The 14,298-nt window shown below is 41.0% G+C and overlaps 1 long non-coding RNA gene across 1 annotated transcript in view; it reads right to left on the minus strand.

Moving 5' to 3' along the window:
• LOC310855885 overlaps positions 1-12,091 on the minus strand; it is a 141,233-nt gene extending 129,142 nt beyond the window's left edge. The window contains exon 1 of the long non-coding RNA XR_014569036.1: positions 11,742-12,091. This is a non-coding gene — a long non-coding RNA (uncharacterized lncRNA). The remainder of the gene's footprint in view (positions 1-11,741) is intronic.
• Between the last annotated feature and the right edge of the window lie 2,207 nt (positions 12,092-14,298).

Below are 14,298 nucleotides of genomic sequence, written 5' to 3' on the forward strand. Positions count from 1 at the left end.
TTGTGTGCTGTGCACACGTGAGTAAAATAAGGTTTATTGAACCGACAGCGAGAGTCAATGTGGTTGCCCCTCATACAGGTGGCAGACAGACAGCACCAGCACTACGCCATATTTCAACAGGAGGCTGAGCAATAAAGTCACAGTATACAATATTATTTCATCGTACTACAGTATATTCACACTGACTCAACACAGTGCATTCAGATGAGATCGATCTCTACCAAAGTAAATCTGATTCAGAGTCAGTTCCCTAAGACATTTTAGATATTACATTTAATTCGTTTAAGAGATGCAAGCGTCGTGAATGTGGATTTGTACATGTATTTCATATCATTAAATATGCTAAGTGGAAATGACAATCATCACAGTGTTTATTCTGGCGAACAGTCGACGCCAGCGTCCTCACTTCCCACATTCACACACCAATGGTGGCAAGCTCACACCGACCGACGCATTGGAGGCAGTGTAGTGCCCAAGGACACTTTGACATGTAGACATGAGGAGCCGGGATTCTAACCACCGACCCACGGATCAGTGGACGACCTGCTCTACCTCCTGAGCCACAGCCGCTGCAGTAGATATAGTAGTAGATATATCAGCTGTTTGTCCGAGGTATCGGTGTGTGGTCAGATAAGTATACTTGACCATAAACACTGAATAAGATATAAGAATAAAATGTGTATAATTCTTCAGTCTATTGACAAATCTATAGTCTAAAACATGTAAGTAAATGCTTACAGTCACACAAGAGCAATATGCTGTAAAGAAGTAACAGCATGTGATAACAACAGGAGATGCAACATCATGTCAGCTATGCAGAGGTATTTTAGGAAAAAAGCAAACCACAGAATTAAGGTTGTCCCGATCGGATCGGGTGATCGGAAATCGGGGTCAATCACGTCATTTTCAAATGATCGGAATCGGATCGGGAGCCAAAAAACGTGATCGGGACTTCCCTAGTATCAATATTATATCCATATCATGATATTAGACTGTAAATTGTCTGTGATTTTGGATATTGTACTATTGTGATATGGGATAAACGTGTTCTATAAAAAATAAATATCGGATCAGGAAAAATCGGTATCGGCAGATGCTTAAAATCAAATGATCGGAATCGGATCGGGAGCAATAAAACATGATCGGGACATCCCTAAGCAGAATGCAATTTGGATAAGAGTTTGGAGGGGTGGCAACAGCACTAAGTTGCCCCAGCCTATCCCTGAGTTGATTGTTTTTTAGTTCACCAGCACGTCTCTATTCTTTTCTGTGAGTGATAGTCAGTTATGATTATGTAGCTTTGGCTGTGGGCATTCTGTTAAGAGCTCTTGTTTATGTATTCAGTCCTGATGTTTGAGATTCATTAGTTGGTTTAATAACCAACTTTTGAATTAAAACTTGCCTGCCTGCTTGTCCTGCGTTTGGGACCTACTCCACTCTCATACCATGACGACGACAAATCTCTTTGACAAAAATAGCTCTTGCACGTGCATAGGTCAAGTAATAGACCATTTTAGTTGGTCTATCTGCTCCCTAATCTCCTAACAACCAGAGAATAACAGATTTATCTCTGATAAAACCAGTGTTTACAAACTGCACGTCTGTCTGTCTGTCTAAGCTGTGTCTGTCTAAGCTGTGTGTGTGTGTGTGTGTGTGTGTGTGTGTGTGTGTGTGTGTGTGTGTGTGTGTGTGTGTGTGTGTGTGTGTGTGTGTGTGTGTGTGTGTTGCATCAGCCTGTGTGCATCAGCTTTGGCCAAACCCCACTCCTTAGAGGGGATTAGCAGTCCATCCCCAGACAGTGGCATGGTGTGAATTTGTGGTGGTAATACATTGACCTCCAATGCACAGACAGACAACTGGCAAAGGGAATTGAATCCCTACATCCATGACTGGGAAGAGGCAGGAGAGAGAAACGCCTGCCTAGTACACATAGTAGAGCAGGAAGAAGGGGATATATCATGCACCCCCAGAATCTACTTCTAAATAGTGTTTCTAGGTCGGAAGAAATGTGTACAAAATGATGAGCTATGTTAAAAATGTGTCAAAATGTACCATATATCATTTATATGCCCTTTATCGAAAAATCTTTCACTGTAAATGAGCCAATATTGCACTTAACTGAACAAATACAATGTTTTGAGGGTCGAAAATCATAATGAAACTATTCTTAAAGCGATGTACCTGTGGCATGCTGGTGTGCAAATGAGTGCTGCATTACAATATAATCACATTTAAAAAAAAAAATGGTATGCCAATTATTATTATTGTTTAGCCATTTGCAAAATAATTGCTTACCAAGAGCTTTCTTCACCAATGTGTTCATAATGGTGTCTACTAACACCTCTCAATTACTTCTAACTCAACTCTGGGAAACTATGGGATCCTATCAAAATTGAGAATAGCTAGTATGAAACATCTGACGGATATTCCGGAGGATACGTCCGCAGATAGCTTCTCTGCCTTAGGTTGTGACCAGGATTTTCTTTTCGCAGATAAGTAAGCCTGGGACCGAGGCTACTATAAAAGAGGGCTTGCCAGCCATTATCTGTGTCCCTCTCCAGATGACAGCACCCTTCTGTTTGTTTCCCTTTACTGTTTGATTTGCACATGACATACAAGCTCCCACTGTACCTTCGTCAGGCAGCCTCTGTAGACATTTCTAAAGCACAGCTCAAGACCCACTTCTACAACATTGCTTTTAATTGATCTTTTATTTTTTGTTATTCATGTCCTCACTGTATTGCATTACTGCTTGTTTTTTTAATGTCGTTGCCTTGCTTTTCTTTTTTATTCGCCATTGTTCTGTAAAGCACTTTGAGCTGCATTTCATGTCATGAAAGGTGCTATACAAATAAAGTTTTATTATTATTATTATTATCACACCTTCACCATATTAACCACTGCCTTCCACATCTCATACATTCTGAAGCATTCTTTACATATTAAGTTCATATTAGTTATCACTTGTAAATAAATTATTGATATTTTGAACACTGCTACTGTGTCCTCCTCAATTTGTCATGGCCCAACGGGCCGGGTTATGACAGTGAGGAACAAGAAATAGATAATCAGTGCACTTGGTAAGGTCATGGCTGCAGCCTTACCAGGGTTCCATGCCTTCTCTGAACATTTTGCTGGTGGGCATCAATGTTGATGAGGAAGACGGAGATCCTTCAACTTACATGGTTACAAACATCTGTGTCATGGAAGATATTGGCACCATCAAGATTAGTCTTTATTAGTGTATTTGTATTTTGTTTATACATATACAAGCCCAATGCAATTAAATGAGATATTGGCTAATTTTGCTACCTGGTCGTTGATGGCTAAGCCTACTGGGGCAGCTCCTAAGACTTCATAATGATGATTGCATGTCTCCCATTGCATGGGGTTTGTCCTAAAAGGTCGTGTGATGCGCAGTGCTAGATGAGTGGTTTACAAACCTGACCCAATACGGGTTAAATAAAAGTTTACAGCTAAGCTTTCAGGGCCTTTCAGTGTATGCGGCTTACACTGGTATGAGGCATGAGTCGCTAACTACAGTTGGCACTAGAGCTCTCTTGCTCTCTCACTCTTCATCTCAGCCTTTGTTTGCAATCTCCTTTTCTCTGCTGTCTGCAAACTGCAATTGGTTCTATTTCATTCTCTCCCTCCTCCTCCTCCCTTCTTTCCTACAATTTTCCCTCCCTCCTTCCTTCCCTCACCATAGTCTCTCTCCATTCTCCTGCCCTTCCTCAAACAGTCCCCTGTGAGCGCTCACAAAGACATAATGTATTCCTATCCCCTGGTGAAGGTATGTATTAGCATGCAAGCAGAACACGTTAACTATATCTCACTGCTACAGGCACTGAGTAGTAAAACTAAGCTCTGATAGTTTCCAACAGGATGACCGCAGGATGTCTGTAGCTTGGAGAATTAGGCCTGTCGTAACGATTAGTAATGCTAGACCTAATGTTTTATCGCACTCTAATTTACTGTACTGTGCTCACAGTGTGGTACAGCGCATTAATACCTCACAGATATGCATGAATAGAAAATCAACTCAGGATCAACTTCACAGGGAACATTTTCTGCAACACAATGCCAGTGTTTACTTGCTCAATTGGTTAAACGTTAAGGTCTTAATATATTATACATGAATCTTTGTTAAAGCTGGAGTGTGACTTTAAATGTATAAACAAGAATTAGGCTATATATGCAAATCTTTATTTGATCTTTTTTACTTTTGGTATTCTGAATTAAACTTTTAGATATAAAATAAAGCATTTATAAATTCATCTGTGATTCAAATCAATTTCACTATGCTGTTTAAAGCACCCATATAAAGTATTTTGATACAATATAACTAGCACATCTGCTGTTGTTGGAGTTGGTCTCCCTGTAGACATTGGAACCCTAACTGGTTGACAATGTAAATAATGTTTTTGTTATCATTTTAATATATTCTTATTCTTATTATTCGCCACACTGGATTGGACACTATGCACCGTCATCTTTATTGTAGTTCTGACATCGTGGCAGCTATTACCTCTCTCCATTGGGAGAAGGAGACAACAGACATACACAAATTCAACAGCTGTTGAAATTTGATTCTTGGTGTGTGCGACCTCCTACTTATTCTACTGATGGGTAATATAATACATAGAGCTAAAATAATACTTTGTACATAAAATGAAATTAATGATCCCCCTAGAGGCTTGGTTTTAAATGTCTGAAAACTCCCCCATAATTGCTGTAAGCTGAGTTGTAAAACTCAACCTGATTCCTGACCTTATTCTGTATAGTAATATGAATACAGGAATATAGTAGAGATACTGTACTTTCTTTTTTTACTGGGTCTACTAACGACATGGCTTCCCTGTGGATCTCTAACATGTTGATGATGTTGATTATGTCAGTCTTGCCCTAGTTGCCCCTAAATTCGGCACAAACATGGGGGAAATGCCTTCTACTATACTGTCACCAAAATACCAACAGACACACAACTTCTCGATTCCCCATCCAAATTTAAATCCGACTTAAAATGGCTGTCCTCAAAATATAATTGGACTTAGAGAAAAGGTTATCCCCTACTAGCTTACCCCTAGATGTAAACAACGCTCTCCCTCAGCAAGTGAAAGAGCCCGTATGAGTGACATGCTCTGCCCCCTGCCTCTGCCACCACCCCACCTTTCCCTGTAAATGTATCTCTTATTTATTTTGGTGTTGCTGCTGATATGTTATGCATTGTACAGTATGTATTGATGTCATGATGATGAATTCAGTACAATGGGCCACAATGGAAACAAAAGCAATACCTCCTGGGCTTTTTGTCTCCACCAGGCCGAACGCATTGTGTGTGTGTGTGTGTGTGTGTGTGTGTGTGTGTGTGTGTGTGTGTGTGTGTGTGTGTGTGTGTGTGTGTGTGTGTGTGTGTGTGTGTGTGTGTGTGTGTGTGTGTGTGTGTGTGTGTGTGTGTGTGTGTGTGTGTGTGCGTGCGTGCGTGCGTCCATCAGTCCGTCCGTCCGTGTGTCCGTCCATGTACAGCTAATCTCTGGCACCGTTGGCCTGGCAGGTGCCAAACTGTGCACACACTCGCTTGATGCCAACGACAACGGCCTGTTATAGCGCCACCATGAGGCAGATTTTTTCAAAACACATTTCTTGATATTACTCATACTACACATCTTATCCGTACATCACGCAAATCGGAATACACTATCTCTATAGTCATGTGACCAACACAGACCTCATGTCTGCTTCCACATATTCCAACCCCATTGGCTAAGATTTCCTTCCAAAGTTTGCAGGTTTGTTCCGTTTTTAACTAAATGCCTCAAATCATGAACGCAGAGCGCAATTTGAGGGAGATTTTGCATGCACATTCCCACTAGGCAGAGAAAGAAATGCCTCTTGAAAATGTTCACATCAGCCTCATGGTGGCGCTATAACTGCTCCATTCGTGTTTTAACCTATAACTGCACCTATCTGTGTAAAACTTGGTATGCACAGTCCCCAAGGGAAAACCTTTGATCTGCATTTTTTACATCTGCTCTTTATAGTGCCACCAGGAGGCCCACTTATGTAAAATGCATTTTTTCATATTACACATGATTGATCTCTATAGTCATGTGATCAAGACGGGTAAGATTTGCTTCCAAAGTTTTCAGGAGTGGCCCGTTTTGTACAAAATGCCGCAAATCATTAACACAGTGTCCGATTGCTGTGAAACTGTGCACGCATATTCCCACTAGCCTGAGGAAGAAATGCCACTTGACATTTTTCCAAAAACGCTCCTATCCTGGTGGAGACCTGTGCCCTGAGGGGCACTTTTTATAGTTGCTTTTAGATGATTCTTCATTTTACTTTATTTTTTACTGTAGGCCTACTACCATACCGTTTTCAAAATTGTTTATAGACTGTTATACACATAATTATATGTTGTTGAGACCAAAACCAGGAGTAGGACCCGTGTTCATGGGTATTTCTTCTTAAGGGATGTTGAGATTCTGAGCTGGAGGCTGTCACAAAAACAATAGTGCTACTGTGGACTGCATAGTACTTGATTACACAATCACCGATATGTAATGTCTTTAGGTTACACATAGTTATACTAGCAGAGAGAGCTCTGTTACTGTGTGATGCTTATGAAGCTCTCAGTGCTGGGACTGTCACAACAATTAGCCATGCTCAGCCTGATGTTTCTGTTTAACTTACAACTTAATTAACTGGGTAGGAATTGTACTAAAAGCCTTGCTCCCAGTTGTGCAAAATGAGGTGCATTATTATAATGGCAATTTACAAGGTCACCAAACGTGCAGGGCTATACTGTATAGATCGTGATGTACAGCAGGACTTGCTTAAACGTCAAATGTGAAAGTTATGGAATGGGCTACTACGGCCTATATATTTTTTCTAAAATAGACCTATTAAATAAACACTCTGGATTTGACTGTTTTTGTCTCCACCAGGCCGAAGGCATGGGGAGAGAGTATGTTTTGCACTCCGTCCGTGTGTGTGCGTGTGTCCCTCCGTCCGTCCTTCCTTCCTTCCGTCCGTCCGTTACCAGCTTATCTCCGCCACCGTTAACCCGGTCGATGCCAAACTTTGCACACACACTCCCTGGATGCCAACGACGAACCTCTGCCCCAAATATTCTTCAACGGCCTGTTATAGTGCCACCATGAGGCCGATTTAGGCAAAACACATTTCTGTAGATTACTAGTACACATTTATCCATACATCACACAATTCGGTATACACTATCTCCATAGTCCTGATTGGCTAATATTGGCTTCCAAAGCTCACATGATTGGTCCGTTTCGAACAAAATGCCACAAATCACAAACACAGTGTGCAAGTTCCGTGGAATTATACACGCACATTTCCACTAGGCCGAGGACGACATGCCACTATTTTTTTCTCATGGTGGTGCTATAACAGGCCAATTCCTGTTTTTAACTATAACTGCATCAATCTGTATACAATTTATGTATGCGCACTCCCTAGAGGCCATGGACAAACATTGTCCCTGCATCCCGCCACATCTTCTCTATTTGCACCATGTGAGTATGACCCATTAAACCTGCAAGCTATTTTATAAATGCCTTCTAAATCAATAGTTCTCACACTTTCAAGATTAGACAAGAAATTATGACATAGTCATATTATTACCAGCTATTTGCGGCGGTGGTGGTCCACAGTAAAGAAATAGCAGATGTACAAGCTCCCAACATGTTGAGATATGAATAGGATGCATTGTGAGCTTGTAGATAGTAGCTATTTTTATTTATTTGTTATCATTATATATTTTGTGAAGGAATGGTTTTGGTCATACAAGGTTTCCACCTGACAGCAATATATGGTTCTGTATCAGTATCAGTCAGTTTGAGCAGATTCCATTCAAATTGGCTACTATGACTGCCTATGAATTTCACAGGCCTGGGTACAACCTGGCCTGGCGGGGATATGCCACTCAGGGCTCACAGCAAGTGAGTTGTCTCTGTTGCGCACCGAAACCGGCTTGAACAATGTCAAACTGTTGTGATTCTTGCAAGATTGTATAACCATGGGCAGATTTACTGTATGCAAAGTAAGGCAGGTGCCTTGGAAGCATGGCAAGTATGCCTTGCCTTGGCTACGTTTCTGCCTCCCCTCAGACAAAATGTATTATTATTAAATGATATCCGCTATGCAAGGCCGACGGACAGTGTATCAGACAAAAGAATACACATACAGTATATTCTCTCTGTGTCCTGCATGTCTGGAGGGGTTTGAGTCTGAAGTCTTTTCACACCCTGGTGTGAAACATATCTGCCGTGCCTGCATGGCATCCCCCCATTCACAGAACCGCTTTTCAAGTGACGACATATAAACACGACACACACGTCCCGACCATATTCTTCATTTGATTGTTGAGAAAGCAGAAAACTTGTAGGATAGGCTATACCACCACGGCACTGCTTACAGCAGCAATCACACCTGCAGCCCCGCTCACCACCGCCCACCACGCTGAGGGAGAACCAGAGGTCTCTACAGTCAGAGTCAATCGGGATTCTATCAGCTATCGAGGAGCTACCAACACAGCTAACAAAATTCCTAGCTACTGACATCAATGGGAAATTACGCACATAACAACAGCTGGTATCTTGGCTTCAATATACTGTAGAAGAAAAAAACGAGACTCTGTTTTGACACTGACACATTGTCTGCACATGCAAACAATGTGCAGACAATGCACGCCCAGGTTTGCATGCATACTACTGATCCAAGACCAGTGGGCGTATCCACCCCACACACTCATGTAGGTGAGGTGACACCACAGCCGCTTGCATGTATGGTCAGACAATAGAGCACCGAAGTCTGACGTCACTTTAGTTGCATTGAAATCGCCATATGGGGATTTTAGATCGCTTCATATAAGAACTGTGTTTGAAAAATAAACCGATCAACTCAGCCTTTCGGTCAGGGGGGTGGCTGTGTGTCGTTAATGATGTTCATTAATATTTGATACAGCCAGTTTCTGGAGAAAATGGAATTAATGTGGCCGCAAAAGCCTTGAAACTACATATGAAGGCAATGTCGCTGCTAATATACGTCACGCCCAGCCGTCAACACATTGCGTTCCTGAGATTCCTCGCTGACATAAGCTCAGCTGGTGGAAACATTAAATATCAATAAAATACAAATAAATCTAATTTAACATTCAGTTTATGTTGTGCGACAGGCAGATGCAGCCACCCGCCTACCCGGAAATGTAGTCTCTGGGTTATTTGACTCGTTTCTAACGCTTATCTTGTTACTCTTTGGGTATATTTGTACATTTCCACCTTCAGTCGATGCTTCATATCCATATGAGTGAAAAGGCCGGGGTGATCGTTTTATTTTTCAAACGCAGTTCTTATATGAAGAGATCTAAAATCCCCCTATGGGGATTATAATGCAATTAAAAAGTACACGAACCTGTGGATGTGCGCCCTCTACCTATATTGACGTCAGACTTCGGTGCAGATATACAAGCTTGCAGCATGGCACAACGTGAACACGCTGTAGGACCTATATCTGCTATTTTAGAATAGCACAGATGCTTTCCCAGAAAGTAGGCATATTCCACCATGTTCCATGCAGCTGAGCTGACTAACCATAAAGCCAAATTCAGTCTGACAACTTTCAAATTCAGTAAGAAGACAAAAGTCAATTCAAAACATCAAAACTTGTCTAGAATATATAACGATGTGTCTCCTGAGTGTGATAGATGTCGGCAGGCTCCCGCAGACCTCATTCATACGTTCTGGCTCTGCCCTTCTCTGCACAAATATTGGACCGATATCTTCAATTCCTTATCAAGGATAGTCGGGCAAAGAGTGGAGCCCACACCTTTGGGGGCCCTGTTTGGTGTTTTTCCCTCAATACCGTCGCTCTCCAAACCAGAGAGGGATGTTTTGGCCTTTGTCACTTTGTTAGCGAGGAGACTAATTCTGACCAACTGGAAATCGCCCACTTCCCCTTCTCACACTCATTGGGTTAGGGACACCTTGTACTGTGTAAAACTGGAGAAGATTAGACACTCCTTGAATGGTTCTTCCGATAGGTTTGGGAGGATATGGGGTCCATTCTTTCAATTCATTCAGGATTTGAATCCATCTCTGCTTGGGGATGAGTGAGGTCTGCTGGACTTTTGTTTTAAAAGTAGCTTAATATACTGTGATTGGATTGTATGGATTGTACTGTATTGGATTATGGATGTATCATGTACCTATGTTTCTTTTTATTTTTATATAGGATGTTGTGTACTGTTGTTTTGTCTGTTTTTGTCTGCCTTTTATTTTTCAACTTTTACTGATCATGTATTTAAGGTTTGTTTGTCTTGTTTTCTGTTGTCCTTTTTCTTTGGGGTGAAAATTCAATGTGCTTACTCTTTTATGTCATACTTGTGGGGTTTATTTAAGAGAAGCTGTTAATGTTAATTATTCTTTTCTCAATCTCAATAATGCTTCTGTGAAAAAAACCAATAAACAAAGTTATAAAAAAAAAACATCAAAACTTAAAACGCAGAATTTTAAGTCTGTGGATTTCGGTAAGAAAACAAATGTCATATCCCCATGCTCTTCAAATTGCTTCCTTCTAGGTTATTAATCATTTCTGTAGCTTGTATGCTGACATAACATATAGTGCTAAACTGCTAAAGATGAATTGTCAACACGCACATAAGATGAGCCTCAAGCTGCTGCTGCAGAAAGCCATGTTGAAAATGTGATGCTCTCTCTTAGTATTGTAGTAGTAGACCATGTGCGCTTGCATGCGCGTGGCTAGGGGTCTGGGGGCGGTGCTTGGATGCCGACAAACATCCCTGCGAATTCTCATTGGCCATCAATGACATCATTGATAAGGGCTGCGAGGTGAGGTAATTGCTCTCTCTCTCTCTCTCTCTCTCTCTCTCTCTCTCTCTCTCTCTCTCTCTCTCTCTCTCTGGCTCTGCCGTCTCCAAGTTACAAAGTTGAAAAGGACACTTGTGTATAGGGTATTTCCTACCAGTGTCTCTACACGCTGTGGCGTTGACATGCAGTGACAACAATAATGCATGTAACCACTTAAACCCTCTTTTAGGACCTGAGTCTCACACAACAACTGGAGTTGGACAACTCTACGTCTCTACGTCTACGTCTATATTGCATATCGAAATGCGGTCTGAATTATAGCTTAATTAAATGTAATCTAAAAGCATTTCCTCTATCACCTCTGGCGCCGCTATAACAACTTACTTTAATAATTTGTACTCATCATGATAGCCTATACAACAAATATAAAAGGACAAACAAAGACACCTGTCTTGAATGTGTATCCAATTCAGCAGGCAACTGATTAATTTCCCAAATTTTCTTTTTTTCCCCCATTAATCAAACTCAAAGACCTGGGCTGGTTGCATCGCCTCAGTGCGCAGCGGGAGCGCACGAGGGCTGACAGACAACGCGAGGCTCCACACTGACAGCATTATGTTAACCAAGCGCTTTTATGTCAAGTCAAGTGCAAGTGCATAAAAGCAATCCCTGAAAACTCGCGGCTCCACAAACCTGCCAATAAATCAGTGTATGTGCTCGTCCTGCAACAGGAACCAGTCCAAAGGTGAATTATTTATGGGCAAACCAAAGTGCGCAAATTAAGGACAGCAATGCCACCCTATCACCTCATGGTAGAATGCACAGAGGAAGGCATACCCTCCGTCGTACCACCTGCACCATGCACAGACCAGTGAGACCACCTACCTGTGTTGTCGACAGACCGGATAATTTTGCTTCTATCCGGGCGACTTTGGAGAGGACGTGATGACGGTGGACAGACAGGCCGCGACATATTTATAATCCCAAAGTGTTTTTATATTTATCCATTCCAAAAGTGTGTCGGAAACTGCAGTTATATCCTCAAGAGTTCAGTCTTCTTGTTCGTCAAACGAAAAAAAGAAAGAAAAACTGTATTCGTTATTTCGTTTAATCCTCTTCCAGTCCTCCTCGTCCTAAATCCGATTGGAAAGGTGACGTGCATTTTTGATGTGAATTCCTTGATTTCCCTCTGCCTCTTCCTGCAAAGAGAAGAAGCTTTGCTGCTTATGCTGACAAATCCCTGCACCTGAGGATTCACAATAGAAAACCATGAAGATGTTAATGAACGTTTTGCAGTGGGAATGATGTTTCAACCCTTTATAATACATTATTGTGAATAATTATAGGCTACTTTGTGGTGTAGGCCAATTTTGTCTTCAAACCCTCGAAGCAGCAGGGCATTCTAAAGCTGTAAGAAGTTGATATCAAGTATATCTGAATAAAATAACTAGCATATAAGTAAATAAACTAAGATTTAAAAATATATTTGACCTTTTAGCCTCAAAGGGATTATTTGGTCCATATTATAATGGCATTTTGGATACAGCCAATTAGATTATAAATTCATTTTTTTCCAAATCTGTGTCTGTGCCTATAAAGCTGCGTTATAAGTGTATTTTGTTTTGTATATTCTATCCTAAAGTTTGGCTACTAGTTTGCAAGAACCATATAGGCCTATCCCGCCTATGATTTTTGACAAAGCCACTGTACAATGGAATGTAGCAAATTCAAACAAGTTGTTTGGCCCCTCCTTAATTAAAGGAATACGAAAAATGATATAAACAAATTCATTTTATATTTAGGTCTATAAATACAAAATAAATTGTTTCACAAATCCTCAAATTAGAATTACTTTTAGAGTAGGGATACAGTTGTCTGCATTGAAAAGATGCAAACAAAATAAGTTTATTAAAACATTTTTGAAGAAAAAATAATAGCAATATACTCGAAATTTATTTATGTCCCATACATAACTATTTTTTAAACATGCATTTCAATTCGTGGTTGTTTTCTGTTGGTTTGCCATGTATGGACTATGGAGTGAGAACAAAGGGAATCGATGGAGTCTCTGGCTGCTAACAAAGAAGCTGCAAGGACTTTTTACCTGTTGCTCTGATTGCCACATACGATATCTAAGTCTGTGCCGATGTTCAAAAACTGTGCCATACAATCACATACGCAACACACTTTACCCGCAAAACTGTAATTATTCAGTGACAAGTTTCACTTTGTCACTGTTTTGTGTCAATTAGACTTAGACCTTACACCTGATTGCGTGGGTCTAAAGTCTGACAAAGTATATTGTCAACTCGATACGCATGAACATCAAATTCACTGTCCTGCATATGGAAAATATGTATTTTAAACAAGTATTTGTCCCTTAAATGGCTTTATGCCTGCGTGCGTAAATTCCCCTCTCCGACAACTTACAGCACCATCCAACTTCTGACAAGCAGCTGCTTTGTCTGTACGCGGCGCAACATCCCCAAGAGACAAAGACGAGACAAGTACAAATTTCGTTTCTTTCCCGCTATGGGTAATTTCGAGTGAATTCCTGATATTATATTTTGAGGTATTATGAAGCTGCGTGCCTATAAGCATCCCCCAAGTTGTCTCCTCAAAGCGCCCCGCATCAGACAAAGGAAAAGGGACCGCTCCTCTCTCTCCCGCTCCGCTTTGTGCTCAAGTTTGAGCGCTGACGCACCAACTATCAGCAACTTTTTATGGGAATTGAATCCCGAAAATCATTGCAGAGATGCAAGTGAAGACAGAAATTACCTGGAAACAACTCACCATTGCACACCGGAGACTGCCGTGTGTCGTCGTACGTCGTGGAAAAGTTTTAGAGGGCATATTTAGCTTTGTGTTGTTAAGTCCCCTTTGTCTACACGTGTGATAGATAGGGCTCCTTGGCCGCGCCTTGTTCATTTCGCTCTCTGGGAGTCCCGCCCTCTCCAAATAAAAAACTATACACACAACATAATATAGACGGGGAATTGTTCTGCTTCTGCTATATAACCAACCAAGATATAGCCATCATAGGATGTACAGCGTTGATTGTCGCGGTGTATGGTTTTATTTATTTATATATTTATTTAGTTTGCCTTTGTCTGCCTCCGGGCCAGCATCTTGTGCGCTTTTCCGTTAGTTTGGGAACTCTTGTTCTGTTTGCTTATTCCTGTTACCTGGAGCACTTAATTATACATGAAGTAATGTTTCATTCAAGTACTTTTTTTAGACATGATATCTCGTTACAGGCCGAGTAACAAAAGTTTATTATACCGCTGTCAGTATAGCCAATTTATATATAGACTGACTGACTGACTGGGGAGCATGGGGAACAAAGGAAGATACAATACAATACAATACAATAGCATAAGGTTATTATCCTTGACTTGCACATTGTAATTGATAGACATTTTTAAAGCATGTAGACTTTGTT

The sequence above is a fragment of the Protomyctophum parallelum genome (assembly GCF_964188405.1).
Source record: "Protomyctophum parallelum genome assembly, chromosome: 3".
NCBI classification, from domain to species: domain Eukaryota; kingdom Metazoa; phylum Chordata; class Actinopteri; order Myctophiformes; family Myctophidae; genus Protomyctophum; species Protomyctophum parallelum.